At 41.5% G+C, this 8,588-nt stretch overlaps 1 protein-coding gene across 5 annotated transcripts in view; it reads right to left on the minus strand.

Moving 5' to 3' along the window:
- Nucleotides 1-8,588, minus strand: part of KLHL7 (kelch like family member 7) — a 54,743-nt gene that overhangs the window by 39,825 nt on the left and 6,330 nt on the right. The window lies entirely within an intron of this gene.

The raw sequence follows: 8,588 nt of genomic DNA on the forward strand, positions 1-8,588 counted from the left end.
CCAACTATCCCGAAATTGGAGAAATTCAGCTTTGGAGGTGCTAAACTAAATCTATTGCACTGGAAGACAGCCCACGCTCCAGCTGCTGAGAAGCCGTCCCGACTCTACCCAAACAGTGTAGTACATGCCTTCCCGTGGGACTGAGCAGTGTAAGGAACCAGGGAGAGCTGACCACAGATGTGGGAATTTAATAATAAGAGGGTTCGTAAGAGTCACATTTGGGGGATTTCATGTCGCTAGTACGGAATTAGATGCAGTGCTTTCAGCTGTCATGTAGTTCACTGGAGACCACCTGGAGCGCTACGATCAGGCATCTTGGTTGAGAAAAAATGAGATGGGAAATGGAAGTGAACTTCTGGTCTGGAGTTAACTTAATAGATATCTACCCATTTCAAAACTTTCTAGAGTAAAAACTTAAATAATCTCCTCAAATGTCTTCAGAGGATACACAAAAGAACAGTTATTGATAGAGGATGCCTCATTAGCATTCAAGATAGAACAAAGCACTCCCTGTGCCTGTAAGAAAACAGAGAACCTAAAAGACAAAGCAGGCTTGGAAATGAGAACTGATAGCTACTTGGTCCAGCTAACTTCGGTTCAGAGTAGGGTGCAGCTTTCCCTGTGGGAGTGGGGTCATCACACCAGCTGGCCAGAGCCAAGGGCGGGACCCTCTTGGTGAGGGGTGATGTCAGAGCCCCAACAGGCCTCTGAGAGTCTCAACTCACAGAGTTTATATAAAGATAAAAAATGAGACATACTAAAGGCCGGCTGAGTGGCTCAGTTGGTTAAGAGCTCGCTCAAGAGTTTGAGCTCTGAGCAACAGCGGTTCGAGTCCCGGCCCGAGCTGAGCAGCCACTGAGCTGCCAACAGGTGGCAGGATGGCTCAGCTTAAAAAAAAAAAAAAAAGGAGACATACTAGAACACACTACTGACAGATGGGCAAGAAGTTGGTAATCCCCCATATGCAGTGCTTCTTTAGTAAAATAAAGTGGAAAAATGAGGCTTTGCTTGAGAAGCCAATAAGGCCTTTCTAATCACCTCTGCATACCCCAATAATCTAAATTCTGGAATATGCATATTTATATATCCTGCAAGAAGAAGAAGAAGAAAAGATGGCTGGGCCCAAATCCAGTTTACAGGGTACCCCATAAGACACACCTTCCCTGTCCTGCTTAGCACATGCAGACCTTAAGTAGAAGTATGTCAATCGCAATAAAGTAACCAACCTCACCATTTATGAAATAGCAGTCTTAAGTTCTAACTTCATTAGATTAGAAACTTCTCTCTCTCTCAGGCAAAATGGAGATATGCGCTCAAGAGATTTCATTTCCTTTCCTTCGGGTAAGGTGAAGGTCAGAAATGTTCTCCCTCCAATAGATGGTGATGGAAGAACTGACTCTGGGTGGTGAACACACAACGTTATATATAGATGATGTATTACAGAACTGTACACCTGAAACCTATGTAACTCTACTAACCATTGTCACCCCCAATAAACTTTAATTTAAAAAAATAAAAAAGAAATGTTCTCCCCTTCCAACTCTTAGTCCCTTTGCTCCGTTTGAAACAGCGCGCGCACGCGCACACACACACACTCGCTCTCCACTCTCCTTTTAGAGAAAAGCCATATCAGTGGTTTCCTTTTTTTTTCTTTAAGCCGCAGAATCCATTTTCTTTTTCTTTTTTTTTTTCCAGAATCCATTTTCAAATGATCTGATTTCATGTAATTTATATAGACAGAATGGTTTCTCTGTAGCCAGAACAAGCCTGACAACCAAGGGATGAAAGAGGCACCCCTCACTACTATGCTTAATGATTTGCATACAAAAACTTTGTTTCTGATTTCAGCAATTAGTCTTTCTGGAGGTGGGTTCCGCTACTTTAGAGATTTGAGAACCCAAGAAAGAATGATTCTACCGAGTGATATAACAATGTTTCCACAGAATTGGAAGGAACTACTATGACATGGTCATGTTGGCCTCCTCGTGCCACTGGGTAAAACGAACAAAAGTTATTACATCTGGTCAGGTGCCTGACCCTGGCCATCAAGCACAAAAGCTATTACATTTGGCTAAGTGCCTGACCCTGGCCAGCTATGGGACAGAAGATAGCTGGAACTCAGGGGATCCCCTTGGGTACCTTCTGGGAGAGCCAGTATTCTCTGAGTTCCTACGTACGTTCCTGGATATGCCGAGAACGCAAGGCCCTGTCACTTTTTATCCAGACCATTTCTCAGGGTTGTTTTGGCAGCGAGTCACCATGAGAGATGAGATCATGTCTCCCCTCCAGGATGTAGAGCAGGTTTGCTTATTGTTTGCTATAAAAATGGCAGATTCCTTAAGCTTAGTGTTCATTCCTTAGCCGCAACACAAACCCATTGTGTGTACATCCATCTGGGCCCTACCATGTTGCCCTCATAGTACTTGTGGGGCAAGGGGAGCTGAGACATACACGCTGATGCTCATGATGCTGTGCTGTGAGTAATCAAGTCTGTTGTCTCTGATCTAGGAGTCTCATGTCTTTTTTATGCCAACATCCATTAAACAGCAACAGGCTAAACAGCTTTTAAGTAGCATAAAATCAAATCCCAAACCCAACACTGGTACTGCTAACTCTAGTGGTAAATGTTAATGAAAGACTAAAACCCTATGTAGGCAACACCAAAGGCTCAAGATACCTAGGATTGAAGACTTAGGTCACCCCATCAGATAAAGAACCTTGAGGAGTTGGCTAAAGACAAAGTATAGGAATAGGCAGTGAAAGAAGTCATAAATACAACAATGAATAATAAAAATATTAATGAATAAATAAACAATGAATGTGGTTTCTACTTTTTTCATCCTTGTTCTTGTATTTATGTGTTAACTAGTTTCCTGTCTTCTTTTCCATCCACAATCATATAAAGAATCTATTATTACTTAGCCCATAGGAGCTTGAAATGACTACAGAAGGAATGCATATCACTAAGTAATCTTGAACTTGGGAGTTCTTTCTATATGGCAAGTGAAAAAAAACTTGATTGGTGGTTTTAAATTATAGGAATGAGAATGAGAACATGCATGTTTGTATTGGACAGCCTAAGGTGTAGAACATAGTGGACACTTGAGGATGTGGGCAATCTAGCACCCAATTTCCCCTGCCTATTAGAATCCCAAGCCCCCATTTCTGGAAAAATTCCTCATTATGAATTATCTTGGAAAACGGGCAATTCTCAGAGCTTATCTCTCTTTATCGAAGCTGAAAGTCAGGCATTTCTTCTATTCACTCTTTAGCAGAGTTCAAATCTGGCAAATGATAGAAAACCAGCCAATTAGACACCTACTTCCAGGATTTCGAATCTTGAGTGAATGACTGATGGAGGGAAAATTGTATTTCTGGCAGCAGCAGCAAGTGGTCAACACTGTTCCTACGTCGTAACCTTGACTCCAGGGTTTCTGCAGCCCAGTTACCAGAGAAACCCTGGTTCTTGCTTGTTTGCCATGCCTGCTCATCTTCCAGCCTCTGGTCAATGCTGATAGCCTTGCAATAAATTATGTTTACTTAACACAGAATAGGTTTCTGTTGCTGGTAACCAGGAATCCCAGCAGATTCATTGTGATAATAATGATACAAACAATATTTGTGCAACGCTGAATAATTTATCAGGAGTTTTCACATTACTTCTCTCACTATTCTCAACATCCGTAAGGAAGAGTAACATGATATTATGATCACTGTTGTACAGATAAGAACATAAAAGGTGGAAGAAGTTGTGACTTGCCCAATGACATGCAATTAGTAAGAAGACAGAGCTAGGATTCAAACCCAGATCTGTTTGATTCCAAAGTCCACATTATTTCCACCATAGCATGCGATTTTCCAGATGAATGAGCAACTAAAGACAACATTACTAAAATAATTTTATGAAAACAAAATTATTTTAAAATAATTGTTCATGATAAAAACTTACAGTATAATATTACACTGTGATTCAATTCAATTTAGTTCAAAGAGAAGGAAGGTCTAAGAAAGAAAGAAATTTAATCCTGGCACACCGTTTTCCAGTAAATCTGTTAAATACAGAATTTATGACAGCATAGATGGCATAGTCTCAAGAATGTCTCTTTTAAATATTACTTAAGCCACCACATTTTTGACAGCTCAACAGAACATAACTAAATTATATGCTGCATTATGTACTCAAATACATAATATACCAGCTATTTCACAGATATGAATCCTTGTAGTGGGTGCCCACCGGAGTACCCACCTGACTCAGTATTTCCTCTTCTCAGGAAATGGCCTGAACACATAAAATGGGTCTTTCCAAGAGAATGTTTGTGCTACATATAGCCCTGTTCTCCTTGGCATAGGTAATTTTTCCAAAGGATTCACATTTAACTAAAACTAGTTCTATCAGATCCTCTCTCTCTAGGATTTGAAGCTCTGAAAGAGGAACAGACTGGGAGTAGTCCGAGCTGAGGTGAAATGAAGGCAGTGTCCTAGAGAAAGGCTTTCGGGCTGCCCTGGTTCCTGCATCTCCCAAATCTTGATTATCTGTCTTCTCAGAAGGGAATCTGAATACGATCATGTCTCCCTTAAGATGCGCTTCTGTACTCACTCATTCAATATGCATGTGGCAGGTGTCACGATGGCTGCATGCACTGGATGCTCCTGGAGTTTAGAGGGAGGACAGTACCCGCATTCTGGAAAGGCCGGGCCACATAGGAAGCAGGTCCCTCTCCCTGTACTCACTGCTCTGTCCCTCCCTTTGGTATTTCCCCCACATTCCATTAAAACTGACTTGCTAAAGCAACCCATTTTCAAATCCAGTCGACATTTTATCTTTTTTGGCCACCCTACAACATTTGATACTCCTGTCTCCTCTTCTTTGTAACTTACATCTTGGTTTCAATGACATTATTATTCTTCCCTGCTATCTTCCTTCCTTCTGCGCCTTAATCTCCAGTGCCCTCTTATTCCTGTCCTGTAAATTGTTCTTGCTCCCGTTTCAGCCTCTGTCCACTTTTCTCCCTACTCTGCCCTCATCTTCTAGGTGTTATCAACCATACCTACGACGTCAACTATTAACAAATATTTAAGGACTTTTGTGGTAATGCTGGCAAGATAGCCTTGAATAAGCTGCCTCATGGAGCTTAGAGCCCAGCAGCGAAGACTCTCTCATTAAACGAAAAAGCGTGCATTGGCTTTATAGCAATGAGTGTTGTAATAATAGAGGGCCTTGGCATAATCATGGGCCTTCAGGGAGGAAGTGGCATTTAAGGCAAGAACTGAAGCATGAGAGACAGGGCAAGAGTTAGAGGCACTGGAACAGCATTTTAGGCTCTGAAAGGAAGACAGGTGCCTGGAGTGAAATGGCTAAGAGGAGAGCGGTATGAGATCTGACTGGAGAAGTAGGTTGGGATCAGATCAGACAGAGCTTTGAATTCCAGGTTAAGGATAAATATTCACTACAAATTCATAATAAATAACCTCAAAAAAACCTTCAAAAAACCTGCCTGCCATCATACTATTTCCACGCTTCACAAAACCTTTCCTCAACCTCCAGTCACATCTTCTTTCTCCTTCTTTTTAGCAGATGATCTCATCTATTTTTCAGAGAAAACAAAAGCCTCTGGACAGAAACCGTTTCACTCTCCTGATTCTAAACACACCTACCTAACTGCCTATCTACCAACCCTCTCCTCCTTCCCACTCTTATGAAGAGGAGCTGTGCTCCTATGTGAGATTAATCACCTTTACTTTGGATCTCATCTCAGAAATCATCTACCCATTGTGTCTCATCTGCATTCAACCTATACATTGCAAATGAATTCTTCCCACTACTTTTTAAACACACGTATATTTTCTCCAAGCAAACAAAACCAAACAACCTTCATCTGACTCCCTTCAGGACCAAATTTCTCAAAAAAGCTATATCAATTTTCTCATATCCTACTCACTTCTACTCATGCTAATCTGACTTCCATCTCTGTCACCCCATCAAAGCAAGTCGAAACCTCCTCTGTGTTGCTACGTCTTACGAGCAATTTTAGTTCTAACCTATCTCTGACTTCCCAGAGGCTTCAAAATTGGCCACTCTCCATCTGCAACAATTTCTTCTTTGATTCTCAAAACTCTCATTTTCCTGCTTCTTTTCTGGCCATTCCTTTTCTGTCTCCTTTATAGGTTCATTGCCTAGCTTTCACCCTAGACTCTTGACTCTCCACAGCTTCTTCTATCTGCAGATACTTCACCCATTTCCACTTCTAACCCACAACTCTGGACCCATCAACTAATCAGATACCTCACTGTCTCATGGGCATCATGACCTAAACATATCAAAAACACAAATTATAATCCTTTCCTCAAAGCCTTGATGCTTTTCCAGTTATTGCCTCTCTCAGTGAATAGTGTCATCTATCTAGTTATGCATTATTCTAAATCCTAGAGGTCATCAGTGACACTTTGCATTGAATCCCTCAGCACCCAGTCAACCACCACTATCACAACAGCAATAAAAACAGCCAACATTTACTGAGAACTTACTCATTATCAGGTCATGTTTTAAGTTATATTAATTTGGTTAGCTAATTTAGTTGTCACAACCACATATAGTAGTTATCATCACCAAACCCTGTTGATTTTACCCCCTAAATCTCTTGAATATATCACCCTTTCTTCACTGCGATTGCTGTTGCAGCTACCACCTTAGTCCAAAGAACCATCTCACCGGGCTACTGCAACAACTTCGTCTGGTCTGCAAGCAGCCACTCTGAGAGCTAATGCATTCACCACAGAACAGTCAGGTGTCTTTTTCAAAAGAAAAACAGAGAATACCCACCGATTCCTCCTCACACACACACACATTTGGAAGAGTTTTAGAATAAAGGCAAAACCCCCTAACTTAACTTAGGAGGCTATACATGGGCAGGTCTCTGGCCTCTTCTCCAGTTTCATCTTCCACCATCCTTCCCGTTTTGTGCTCGTCACACTGGCCTTTAATCGGTCTCTTGTACTTTGCCATTCTATGGTAAGTAGCTCTCCAACTCAGGGCCTCTGCATACATTGTTCCCTCTACCTAAGAGGCTCTTCCTTAAGGTGCCTAGTTAACACCTATTCTTATTCCAGCTCTCAGTTCAGTTACCACTTCCTTAGGGAAATATTCCTGATGGTCGTCCGTTGGGAGCCGGCTGCACCTCAGTGTCTGACATGGCCAAGCACACTGCTATTGTGACAAATTCTGAAGCTCTGACTGAGAAGCAGATATTGCTTTATATCTTGAAAAATTTAAATTCCCCTTTGGATGCCCCGAGTAGGATAAAGATCTGACACCCCTTCTTATATTGTTTTATTTACCTTAACCAAATAAGTCTATCGCAATAGACATATTGCGATAATTCTGTTTTGCTGTTAGTTTCTTAGTAATAGACAAATTATGCACCTTATAATTCTTAAGACCCTGTTTAGCCAGTAGTGTTGGAAATAATTGCTAAGTAGTTATAGCAAACATCCTTTGGGCGCAAAGGCAGAAACTCAGCTCTAGCCATTATAGGTAGAGACTGAAACACAGTTAGGATAAGTTAGTCATTACTATAGAACAGATCAGGCTGTACCCTGTAACAGAAACATCACGAGAAGGTAAAACTCTGAGCAAAACAACTTCTCAGGAAAATAGACCCTGGGAGAGAGAGAACATATAAGAAAAACAACTTCCTAATGGGTAAAAGTTTAACTCTGGAAAAAACAACTCAATAATATAGTCAACTTCCAGTATAAAAAGGACATGCTGTAAAAAATAAACTGAGACACTTCTTGAAAGCGCTCCTGTGTCTCCGTGCGTCTTTCTTCTTTTTCCTCGCCGATGCCGTCTCCACCTGAGGGAACCCCCGTCTCCACCTGAGGGAACCCCTGGACCTGTGGGAGCTGGTCTCCCGCAGTCATCAAATCATCTATCCATATGCCTCATTGCACCATGCACTTCTCCTTAATAATACCTACCACTGTTGCAATTTTACATTTTTATGTGACTGCATGCCTAATATGCGGTGTGATCAAACAATATGGTGAATGTTTAAATAAATAAAAAATTTATTATAGTAAAAGACACATTGCCATTAATCCCCCTCAAAATATTCCCCCTCGCTTTGAACACACTTATCCCATCGTTCTTGCCATTTTCTGAAGCAGTTCTGGAAGTCCTCTTTCGTGAGTGTCTTTAGTTGCGCTGTTGTGGCTGCCTTGATGTTCTTGAATCATTTTGATGTTGAGGAAGAGCCAGAAGTCCCACAGTGCCAGATCCAGTGAATAAGGTGAGGACACACCGTAATGTTTTTATTTGACAAAAATTGCCATATACCAGAAGCGATGTGTGACATGGAATGTTGTCATGACGAAGGATGATTTACAACACACTTTAAAACACACCTTCTCTCAACCATAGCTCACATCCAACTGCACCGAACAAGTTGAAACTTGTTCACACACTGTTACTAAGGTTTGACGCACTGCTTCCTGTATTAAAGATCCCTGCCTTTCCGTTGGATGGCACTCGGCAGCAGCCTTCATTGTGTGTGTGTGTGTGTGTGTGTGTGTGTGTGTGTGTGTGT

This window comes from Hipposideros armiger, unplaced genomic scaffold, assembly GCF_001890085.2.
Source record: "Hipposideros armiger isolate ML-2016 unplaced genomic scaffold, ASM189008v1 scaffold_171, whole genome shotgun sequence".
Lineage (NCBI taxonomy): Eukaryota > Metazoa > Chordata > Mammalia > Chiroptera > Hipposideridae > Hipposideros > Hipposideros armiger.